The sequence below is a fragment of the Plectropomus leopardus genome, chromosome 10 (genome assembly GCF_008729295.1).
Source record: "Plectropomus leopardus isolate mb chromosome 10, YSFRI_Pleo_2.0, whole genome shotgun sequence".
Lineage (NCBI taxonomy): Eukaryota > Metazoa > Chordata > Actinopteri > Perciformes > Serranidae > Plectropomus > Plectropomus leopardus.
In genome coordinates this window covers 7,831,260-7,843,940 of record NC_056472.1, presented here as the reverse complement: position 1 = coordinate 7,843,940, position 12,681 = coordinate 7,831,260, and the positions used below count along the sequence as shown (strand labels likewise).

General features: G+C 38.6%; 1 protein-coding gene across 1 annotated transcript in view; it reads right to left on the bottom strand.

The window, feature by feature from the left end:
- Positions 1-12,681, bottom strand: part of hdac4 (histone deacetylase 4) — a 157,275-nt gene that overhangs the window by 117,198 nt on the left and 27,396 nt on the right. The window lies entirely within an intron of this gene.

Below are 12,681 nucleotides of genomic sequence, written 5' to 3'. Positions count from 1 at the left end.
AATATTCGTCACATGTGGACAAGCAAACAAAAGCAATGCTGTAAAAAGATGCAAGCACTTGAGTGATGTTTAAGTAATGAAATTCAAAGCTGTTTCGATCTATACCTGTGTCTATGGCAACAAGATAAACACTTGAGCGTTTTTTGTTTTTTCTTTTGTGAATCTGTGAAATTTGACAGTTTAAATGTCTTTTTTTGCCATAGAGTCATTAGGGGAGAGCAGCTCCAACAAGCTCATACTTAACCACTTCCTCTTAACTTTTAATCTCTAAGTTAAGGCCCTCTGAATATTCGTTACATTTTACTTTGTTCGTATTTAGGTCATTTACGACAATAAATATTTTATAACTTTTTTCACCAGAAGAATATGTGAATAAGTGACATTGTAAAAATAAACATGTTCAATTTTTCTATTTAAAATATTTTCTTCAGCTCAGAACAAGGTGTTCCAACCAGTCGAACCCATCATCTCAACCCCAAGGAGGCAAAAGTAAGTGTCTGTAAGTAATGCATGTCAATGCAAAAATGTCCCAACTGACCCTGCTCTCCCCTACATACTGTTAAAAATCTTAAAAAGATTATTTAGAATTATTATTTAGGATTATTTAAGATAAAGACTTAAGATTATTTATTTACTTTTTTTTATTGTGTAACACAATTTCTTCTTATAATCTTACAAAAGTAATTACCCTGTAAAATAATGTGCAGGGTTCACTATCAGCTGAAATGTGAAGTAAAATAGTGGAAAGTCACTATTATTTAAATAAAGTAATAAGATACACTTTTAACCATTTGCATAAAAACATTTAAACTTCTGAAGGTGTAATATATTTGACATTATAAAACCAAATAAATGATTTTTCGGGATTCAGCTGTACTTCATTCACAACCCCTTACTGTCCAATTTGCTAGATGCTTTCTCTCTTCAGGCAATTTAACCAGAGATGGTTCAAGGTCAATCTCTCCACTTCTCTCCACTAGTAAGCAGTCCATTAGCCAGCTCATCTTTCCTTAAACTGCTGGGATATTTGGAAAAGCAGTGGTGGGGAGGGCTGGGCTGAGATGACAGAACTGTCAACATGGGCCTCTGACAAGGCAGAGCACTGCCATTACTTTCATGTGAGAGGATGGGTTAATTATAAGATTTGGTTTCTAATATGGAGCCTGTCAGAGGAAGTGCAGAGCTTATAACCGGTAATTAGACATAAATCGTTTGACTGAAGCCAATGTAGGGATGTGGGGGAGGGGGTGGGGTTGAGCGCAAGATCAGGCTTTGTCTGTGGTAAGGGGGAGAATGTATCATCCCTTAGAAACACAGACTGGAAGTTTTTGAGGTCTTAACGGCATTTTGGTTTTAGGGTGGGGCAGTATGACCCTAAACTTATATCACAGTGTGCTTTGAATATTGAATATATTAACAATGCATGCTGCAACAATGCATTCTGGGCTGTGAGATGATTGGATATTATTAACTGACTTTTGTTTTACACCTATAAAGTGTTTTTGAATGCAAGGTGGTGGAACATCGTTTACTGAGACTGATCCATGGGTGATTTCAATCCAAAACTATTTTAAGGCATCTGCATGTTTGGAGGGTGCTACATTCAACTGAAATACATCAACAGTATGGCTATATGGCTGTTTGGAAAATGTGCTATGACTCCAAAACAGCTTGTGTCACACTTGAACTGTCTGTCGCCATTTCTACGCCCACGTTATCTTGGCATGTAAGCATGCAATTGTTTAAGCTTTAAAGCATCATGTGTTTTGTTTTTTCTCTTTTTTTGCCATGCTAGTTGCATGGCTCAAGAGATGAAAATGTGAGCAGAACATTCCACTTCTTTGGTCCAGACTAAAATATTGTGAGAACTAGGGGGTGGATTGTCCTGAAATTGTGTACAGATGCCTACGCAGCCCAGGGGATGAATCCTAATGGCTTTGGTGGTCCTTCAACTTTTTCAAACGCCACCCCATGGCTGACATTTGTGGTTTCGGGTGAAATGTTTTGTCTACGACTGGATGGCCTGTCACAAAGTTTGGCAGTCATTCATGTCTCCCTAAGGATGAACTGTAATAACTTTGATGATCTCTTAAATTTTTGTATAATGCTGTAATCAGATGAATATTTTAAATCAGGGATCCTCAATGTTTTTCAGGCCAAGGACCATTAAACTGAAAGACAGACAGAGGAGGGATACCCTTTACTACATATCTTGTATAAAACTGAGTCATATATTAAACTAGCCGGAACTCTACAATAACGTGTAAGGCTACCTAAAGTGCCATGTGTAACATAACATTTTTATGGTACATGCAATTCTTAGCAATCAAAATAACGATGACTGTCAGATTCAGATATGGATGGTATTTTAGAGTCTCTTGCTCAGAAAGTTAAAAAAAGATCCATTATGGCTCACAATGCCGCACATTGATTTGGCGTTAGCCCGCTCACATGATTGCACAAGGATTATTGGGTAACAGACAGCTTGGCAGTTAGTATCGGAATTTTTGTTTATTGATTTTTTGATGTCATTTATTGGCGTATTTTAAAATGTGTCATATCCTTTAAATCTGTACAATCTAAGATAAGCTGGAGAAACATGATTAAAATATTCCTTCACACACTAGAATTTACTTGAACAATGTAAATTTTTTAGTTTTTGAGATATGCTCAATTTCATGAGCCGCATAAAAATCAATATTGATGGCTTCATCTGCATTAGAATTATTTCTCCAGTGCTTACATTTATATTTTTTGGAATTTCATATCGCTAAAATCTATACAACCTAAAATCTAACAGGTTAAAATCTAATCTACAGCCTCACAGCTTATGTGGCTGTTGACTCCACAACAAAACTTATAGTATCAACTGCACTGGCTAACCTGCAGTAGGTGTCACTGCTCCATAACAGTACAGTACAAACAGTTTTTGCCAAATACATTAGGTATGATCTTATCTCCATCAATGTGTCATTCTTTCCAATTATACAGACCATTTAATAGAGCTACTTCTAGAATAAAATGCAGTTTTAGACTTCAAGAGGAGCAATCTAATTGGTCGTGTCCGCTGTTTGATAAAGTGTTCACATCCTGGCCTCGTGAAACATCGGTGCGAGCTCTGCTGAAAGCCTCGCTGAGCAGTCGAGCTCGCTGCAGTTTTTAAGTGGCTGGGATGACAGTAAGATGACACACAGGCAATGAAATGTCAGGATGTGAGTCATACTAATGAAGCAGCGACTGCATAAAGGTAGAATAAACCCCTCTGGAACACTCTCACACTAACTAATGTATTAACAGTGTGACTAAACACGCTACAATTACGGCCTTTGACTGCTTCGATTTTAAAGCGCCGTTTCATTAAGTGTCAGTCATGACGGCTTCACTGTTCACATAAAAGGGAGAAATGAAAGGGCCTGTGACTGTGCTCGCCCTGGACGACTATACAAGGAGCATGTCCTCATACACTAACAGACACACACTGACCGACAAACGTACACACACACACACACACACACAGACACACACAGACACACACACACACACACCTACATGCAGTGTGATTCACTCTCTATGATTGGCTCAGTCCTTACACCAATTTTCTCCCTCTAATTACAATTAAAATAGTCACGCTTGTTTTCATGCAGAATGAGCAGACTGGAGCAGAGCTGAGAATGGCTCGCTTGTTTATTGTGGTGGTGTTGACAAAAGGGCCTTCAATAACGGGGGCCTGTGTCCAGCCTGACCTTTGCCAGTGGAGCTACAGGCTCGCCTCTTTCTCTGGCCAGAATATTAGCAGATTGTTTCCACATGCCATCCAGGAACTAAGAGGTTGTTGGTTCAAACCCCAGTACATGAAGTGCTTTCTACTACCCATGAACAAGGACACCCAGTTTATTTTAAGGATGCACAAACCATCTCGAGAGGTCATGTCAAATTGACCCTGCACTAAAACTGTGTTCTAAGAAATTACTAAGAGTAAGTGATGTAAAACACAACAACTTAAGTGACATCCCTGTCTGCCACCAGCCTCAATGAAGTATCCCCATCTAACTCCTGATGTCCTTCAAATCACCATTTATTTAAATGTGTTCCAAATGAACACTTCTCTGCTAATGGAAATGACTCTGCTGTTAGCCATTATGGTTTGAATTTTTGTTAAGCAAATATGTGTTTTTTTTTATTATTATTTCTCTGTGGTTCAGGCATATTCTTTTAGCTTAAAATGGAAACAAGACTTAAGGCTCATATATGTTAATATAATGTTAGATTCGTACACAGAGACGAACAAAGCCTTCTGTCCACACTGCATTTTTCCCATATTTGTGCATGTTTTCAAAGATTTTACGAATACAGACATAACAGAGCAGTGTCACCGGAGATCGTTATTGACGATAAAGACAATTTAAAAATGGCAGGGAAAAACGTATCAGTAATATAATGAAAGGAAAGCTCCGTCCACATGTTGCATTATGTTTTAAATGGCCGCACCAACCACCTCCATCTACAACGCTGCCTCTGTTAAAAGGTACATGTTTACAACCTCCTTAACCATGAATTTTGACTCCACCCTCTGTTGCCATCTACTGGATGAGGGCAGTGACATATACAACATTTGAAACACACGTATCTAATTACATACGTAAAAGGAGCAAAAATGAGCCCTAAGATGCCACAGTCACACTAGAGGATCTGATAGGCAGTGCTCAGCTAAATGTTGGCATGTGAATCTAATCAAACGAGAGTTAACATGCTGATGTTTAGTTTTAACGTTTAAATAAGGTCACCATCATAGTTTAGCATAGAAAATCTGCCAAGTGCTACAGGTATTTGGTCATAATCCAAAGAATCCAATAATCTCACAATGATGATGATGCTCAATCTTAAATCAGTCGTCATTACAATTCATCCCATTGGGACAACACATTCTCACTCCCAACACGTTAAATGCCGATGTTTGGTCAGTGGCTCTACACTTTGAACTTTGGCCCTCTAGGTACCCATACCTGTTGACATTTTCAGGGTACAGCATTTTAATTTGTTTAATTTGAGGGCCGTTGCATGGCCTTCATAAACATGTGCATGCACCTGCAAACCTCTACATGTCACAGTCACAGGTGCTGACTAACGTGAAGACAATCGCAGCACTTCAAACATCATCAGTTGGTTTACTATGAATTTTTACAGCTTGTAATTCGTTTTTTGTTATCGCCTGCCATAACAACAAAATATTAATGTGATGTTATAATGACCTCCTCTGGGAAATTCTCTGTTTACTTACCTCCACATTACTGACAGAGTGAAAGTCCAGTATCAAAAACAACAACGACAACACTGTGTATTAACGGCACATTAAATGACATTACATAGGCCACTGAGGTCGGGGTGATTACATCATGCAGGCGCTGTAATCTAGCACTGCTTTTAGATCACTGTCAACCTTATTACAGGGTTTTTACTTCACTGCGTAATGTAACAGGCTGCCTTAATCCTCTATGTATGTAATACCCAGGTCATAACATCACTATCACTGGGCAGACCTATGATGACATTGATTTTCTATGGGGAGCTAAAGGCTATAGTACAGGTTTGTAATTTAGAAAACAAAAAAAACATATGATGGTTGTATGCCTCCACTGACTAGTCTAGTTGCAGTTACAGTTTACATCCATGTCTGTCCTGACTCACATGTAGCCATGACAGTTGGTAACTGTTCAAATAGGCTATTGATGTTGCTGCAAAGAAGCTGTATATACTAAAATATGGGTGTTTCACACACATTTTCTACCCGACAGCATAGAAGATCAATACAATCAGCACTGTTTTAAGGTGGACACCAAGTTTATTGTCACCAGTTCAGTGTCAAAATAAATGTCTTCACTTCTTTTCCTGAGTTATGGCATTGAAAAATGGCAAAAACATTGTTTTTGCAGAATATTATGATCTCACATCTGGCATATAAAATGTCATCATGTCATTGCTTTATTCCATTAGATCTTTATGTGAAATTTTGTCATAATTAGGTTAGAAACTCTAGAGTTTTGGCCAAAATCATGTCATGTGAAGTCACAGTGACCTTTGACCAACAAATTCCAAACGTTTCATTGAGTCCAAGTAGACGTTTGTGCCAAATTTGAGGAAATTCCCTCAAGGTATTCTAGAGACATTGCATTCACTAAAATGAGACAAACATGAGGTCACAGTAACCTTAACCTCTGAACACTAAACTCTAGTCAGTTCATTATTGAGTCCAAGTTAACGTTTGTGCCAAATTTGAAAAAAATTCCCTCAATGTGTTCTTAGGATATCACGCTCACTAGAATGAGATGGATGAGGTTACAGTGAGCCTGAGCTTTGACCACTAAAATCTTATCAGTTCATCTTTGAATCCAAAGTTGCGTTTGTGCCAAATTTTACGGAGTTCCCTGAAGGCGTTACTGAGATACCGCACTCGTGAAAACAGGATGAATGGATGGACAACCAGGAAAACATAATGCCTCTGCCTGTGGCTATCACCAGAGCAGAGGCATGTAAAATTAGGAACCAGGAGTTTTCTGTTGCTATACAGGGAGCTGGTGTTCAAAACTTCTTGGAGTATGTGTGTACTTTTTATTTGAGACATGACATTTGGAGTGAACTGAAAATTGGCTAAAATGGGACAAAATACCTACTGTGAAGGATAACCATCATCAGGAACACACTCTCTGCTGTGTCTGTACTCTGATGTGGTTTGTTTACTTGCGTTTTGGCATGAGGCTGCTGTGTGTCTGGTGAAGACAAAAGGGGATAGGGGCCCCATTAGATCCGTGCTTGTAACAAAATGTCCTCTGTTCTCTAAATGAATGTGTGAATACATTTGTGAGAGAGGAAAACACTTGAGGGGGTGGGCAGGTCGTGTCTATTAATAGTGTCTATAAATAGATCAAAAACATCTTTCCTCTCCCTCTGTCCAGTCGCTAATGAACCTTAACACACTCTGCAGAACCTTTCACCCCTAAAAGTCAAGATTTATGGGCAAATGGTGCTAGTTTGGCATGACAAAAGAAAATACATATTATAATTAAGCTTCACAGGTTTAAAATTTAGAATGCAAAAATGTAGTAAATCAAGTCAGTTCACATGTTACATGTTATTTTGACACTGCTACATGTGGTTCTCAAGTGTTAGCAGACAGTGTTGAACAGATGTCACAGATCTGTTCAAGCATGCATTTGGCTTCAGAGTCAGTATCAATGATACTGCAACAAAAGGATGCCGTTAGAACTACAAACTTAATGCATAGTTTTTAAAAATGGGGTCGGAAAAATCAATACAGCATAGTATCACATGGCCACCATGATGAGAGCATGCATAATATGATGTTAACAGGAGAGGCTTGATGATCACTTTAATTGTGTGGGGATAAAAGTGGATATATCGATATTAGTATTGGTTATCGGCCAAATGAGTGGTTTTTATATCGGCATATCTGATATCCGTGCATCCCTAACTTTTTATGATAAAACTTTTTAATAATGCAAATACAAATTAAACTTTTGGTAGTGTACTATATTAACTGCTTTTTTGAGATCACTAGATACATTTTGCTGTGAAATGACTGAGGTGAGACAATTCAGGTTTAAAATTTTATCTTGTTAGATGAAACAGAAGATGACAACTTTTAACTCTGTGGACCAAATTTACAGCTGAAAAAAGAAAAAGGTAGTTAATAGCTTTTTATTGCTATATATGTATAATATATTGCAAAATGTTTTAAATTGCAATAATGTATTGTGACCATATCATGACAATACCATATTGAGGGGCTCTCTGGTGATTCCCACCCCTAGAAAATGATAAGATTTATTTGTCATGCACTTTTATAATGTGGTTTGTAATGAGGTTGACATTTCGGCTGTGACTTAACTAGCTACAGAGAAGATTAGGCATTTATTTAACAACAGAGTTGAAAATGAGAACGACAGCAAAATATGGCCAAGGAGATATGTGACAAACATTTCTAGTTAGATACAAACCAAATTAGCACTCTAATAATCATAAACACATTGGTGTTTTCTTCACTCATACTTACTGTTTGCTAACTTTAAAGCACACCGTGGAGGTATCCAAAACAAAATCCAGCGTAAGATGTTTACAAGATAGTTACACTGACTGGTTTACAGCAGCGCTGCCAACAGTGTTTCAAAAATCAATAAAATGTTGTGCGGTGAGAAAAGACTCACTGCATGAGATGTGAGAAACACAGTCCATTTATCTTAAAATGAGGACGCCTGACATTTTACTGTCCTCCTCCTTCATGCGATTAGATAACCTCCATTAAAAGGCCCTGGCAACCCCCCAGTGTCCAAGTGTTGCTTTCTGCACCCAGTGTGCTTGCTACAAACTATCTAATTGTTCCACACACCCTTCTGAGAGTGCATCTTTGTCAGGTCAAATAAACATTCCCACGGACAGACCGGTGTTTGCGTGTATTACACGATGTGTCAGCATCTTCCGTTGGATTTCCATGCGAGTGAAATGCTTGCTCTGTGGCTTGTCATTGCACGGATGCTCATTAGAGTGTTAGCTCCCGGTGCAATGGTGTGCAAATGACAGTGAGCCTGACAGACGTGGCCACAAAGACAAAATCAGAGTCAGGGCGACAAAGAGGAGATAGTTCAGCATCAGATAACCAGCACTGAGATTTCAGTGGGCTGAATGAGATGAACAGATAAAGAAGTGACAGAGCTTATTTTATACACGTACATTAGATTCTAAATTTATCCTCTGGACAAACTTTGACTGATTTACAAAGTTTAAATGTTTTGTTTCAGCAACAACTGCTAGAGCATCAAAACCAGAGTACCATCATCACAGAGAAACAACAAAGCCATCAAGAAACAAACCTTTCTGACAATTAACCTTCATGACAAACTCACAAAACCACAGTTCACAGTGAGCAGTATTTATATTCAACTAGCATGCTCACACCAGCTCATTTATCTCTCCAACAGCAAATCTACAACATACACTCCCTTGTTTCATTCATCTAATAGGCTACTGCTCCTGAAAGCTGAAGTAATGAGCTTGCTATGTTATGCTAATGGGCGAAAGAGAAGTCTGGTAAATTACAAATGTGGGAGGACGACAAACCTCGGTTTCATGCAATTTGACTGATGACGAACGCTGCTGAACTCAGTGATCTTGCATAGATTTCTACAGCAGGGTTCCTTGGTGCACCGTGGTAAATACTTCATGTTGGTACTTCTTGTGATTGCTGGGAATGGTGGTACATTTACAATTTCTTAAGACATACTGCAATACTGGATCATAATGTGTAATATACTTATGGAAGATGGATTACATATCAATATAGTTATAACCTAAAGCATACATCTATGAAGAACCACTAAGGCTGTCAATAAATGGGGTATTAATGAACATTAGGGATGTCAACAGCCAGCCATTAAGTAGTTGACTGCAGCAAATATTTTTGACCACTTACACACGTCAGTCTACAGGTTGATTTTGTTACCCTTTAGCTAACTGCACTGCACGACACCATGGTCTGGTAGACGCTACATAGCTTGTAGCACCGCTTATTCAGCGTTTGCCCTTAGCTAAGCCATCTGGACCCAACAGCGTTGCTGCAGAAACAGTGTTCCCACTCTTCAGTCTCCCCCTGGATTAGAACAGTGAGTCAGCGGCTCAATTTTGAGCCACAAACCCCCTTTAGCACTGTTCACTAAATTGTCACTGTTAGCTCTGTTAGCACCATTAGCAGTTTCAGCATGGCAAGTTAACAATGCTAAAAGGGTTTTGCAGCTTGTAGTGAGGCTGCTTACTCAGCCGGGCAACCTGGAGGGAGACTGGAGGGTCGGCAGCAAAGCATTCTATCATCAGGATGGCGATATAAGCTGTAAGTGCTGAATGAGCATCAAAGCTGGCTACCTAACCTTACCTCTCACCCAACCTAAGTGGTGCCCAGTGCAGAGTGGCAAGGAACCCAGAAGAGAGCAGAGGTTAGATGGTGGGCATGTTTCCACAGGTTAACTCAGCTGGCCAGCAGCAAAGCTAACAAAAAGTCAAGACATTTACACCACTAAACATTCAAAGTTCACCACTTCTAAATGAACAGGGCTTTGAAAAGCAGCACTAAAGCTCACTGAGTCAATAGAGACACTAAGATAAAGGCCTGATTTATTTCAACTCTTTTTTTTCCTTAAAATCAAACCAGTTAATTACCAGTCAACGGGTGCCATTACATCCAACGACCATATTAGTGTATACATAAATGTGATTTTAAGGACAGCTGGCGATCAACCACAAAAGTAAACACAATTAATAGAAAATTAGCACTATTTAACAATAGTGCTGCACTGACCACTGCAGTAATTTATAAATAATTTCAAAAGGAGCATTATTTTTATTGAATATGTTGAATATGTTGTCCATTTCTGGTATTTGTAATGATTTATCAGCAGGTAATATCTAGTAATTTTAAGTCTAGTGTAATATGGTTGTCAACCCCGTAAATGAATCTATTGACGGGTATAAACTGCAGCTGCTTGAGTGATTACATTAGTTTCACAGACAGAAAATGTGAGCTATATCACAGCTCCAAATTCTGGAGGTGTTGTTTCAGAGCAAAAGTTGACAAGACTAAAATATTAATGTGATATGTTTAAAAAGTTTAGCAAAGAGAGAAGTTCATTATCCACCAGCTGTCTGGCATTGGCACCTTGCTAGATGCTGTCTGAAATTGTGGCTTCACAATCAATTAGTCTGTTACCCACTGATCGTCTTTATAAACCACACTAAGTACCTCTTTTGAGTTTTATTTCCTTTACTTTCAGCCTAAACAATGAAAACACTGTCCTGCAGAGAAGACAAAAACACAGCATCCATGAGTTTCATTCTGTCTGCTGGCCTGTTTAAGGGATTAAACTTAATTAGCTGCAGCCGATAAAAGGTCAGTTTAGTTTTTAGTATAATCAAATACTGGCCAACCAAAAATTAAAAAACCAAATGGCTTAATTTCAATCTAATTTCAAGGAACCACTGTGGCCCAAGAGAGCAGAGTGGTTTTATCTCCTGCTCTGAAATGTACCGAGCTAAGCTAAAACTCCACTGGAGCTTTTATCCTCCTGTGTTTCCTTCATCTTTAAAAAAAAAAAAAAAAAAGATATTAAATGGTATGACCAAGTGCATTACTGATCTGCTAGTATCTCTTAGGAATATTTAAAAGTTCAGAAGGCTTTGTGGCTAGGCTAAATATACCTGAAACATAAACTTGACATTTTGCAAGTCAACCAAGCCGTCATCTATCATTTAACAGCCAAAATAGCAAGCATGTTTAGCCTAAACAGTTTGATCTCGTCCCAGTACTGTGACACAATAATACTGTGGGACATCACTACTAGAATGAAATTGTTGAAGTATTTATATAAATACTGCATTTATATCCACAATTGAGTAAAGATTTCAACAAACTGATTTATTTGTGGCAGCCCGCCACGAACAAAACAACTTCTGTCACAAACTTTTCTATTTTTAGAGCTGGACTGTTCATTAGGAGCACTATTGCAATATATGTATATCATGTTTGGATATTCACTGCATCACGCAGTGGTAAAGATACCATACGATACACTATATTGACCCTGCAGAGACAGTTGTCTTGGACACAGATGCTGTGCCCATAAATGTCTTCACAGTCACAATAAAACAAACCACACAATGACAAAACAGCACCAGCTCTACCAAAACCCACCAATAGATTGCACATACGTAATCTAAATTGCAAAAAAATAATACCGCATATACATTGCTCGAAGCACATATTGCACACTCACCATTGTTAAGACATCATGGAACTATTGCACAATCCCTTCAGCTTTCAGCAGCAATGTTAAAAGTCTGGTGGAGGTGGGAAAAAAATAGTTTTTAAAACAGTTGAGTTTACTCTAGGCACAGATAGAGCAGCAGAACGAGCAGAATACCAGACATAGTTAAAGTGAAACTTAAGCGTTCATTGCTGTCTAAAAGTTTGCATTCACTCGCCTCTGCAGCAGCTGCTTCTCTCATCGATTAAACTTGATCTGATCAGCTCTGATAGGATTGACAGATCAGTTATCCAACCTTAGCTCCCAAACTCCTCAAACTACTGCTGAGGAAAGAAAGAACTCATGATGAATTCTGTATGCGCTGCATTCACTTGAGAGTAAAGCAAATTTATCAGCCTCTTGCATGTTTTACTAGTATTTGGCTGGTGGCTGCAGGTGCTTATTTGCAACACTGGACACGACCATGCAAGATACAATCACAAAACTTAGCAGATTTATAGATGAGATCCAAACACTGGCCAAGTTTTAAACTGGGTCTGGTCTGGTTCAAGCAAAGCGCCGCAAATAGGGGCATAGGAAATAGGAAAGGAGCCATTCTCTCCACACACACATTACCCCCCTTCTTTATAAGTCGCAGATGGCTTAGATGGCTAGTTTTCAGAAGGATGGCTAGTTTTTTTAATGTATATTACACTGTTAGTGAGACACACCCAGACTAACATCTATATACAATCTATAACGACACCAAGACAGGAGTATTGTCCTACCAGGACAGAAAAGAAACTAAATGTGTCAAAAGCTGCTTTCTTGGAAATAAGATGTTATAAACATTACCTTAGATTTTCTTGTTAGTTTTCCG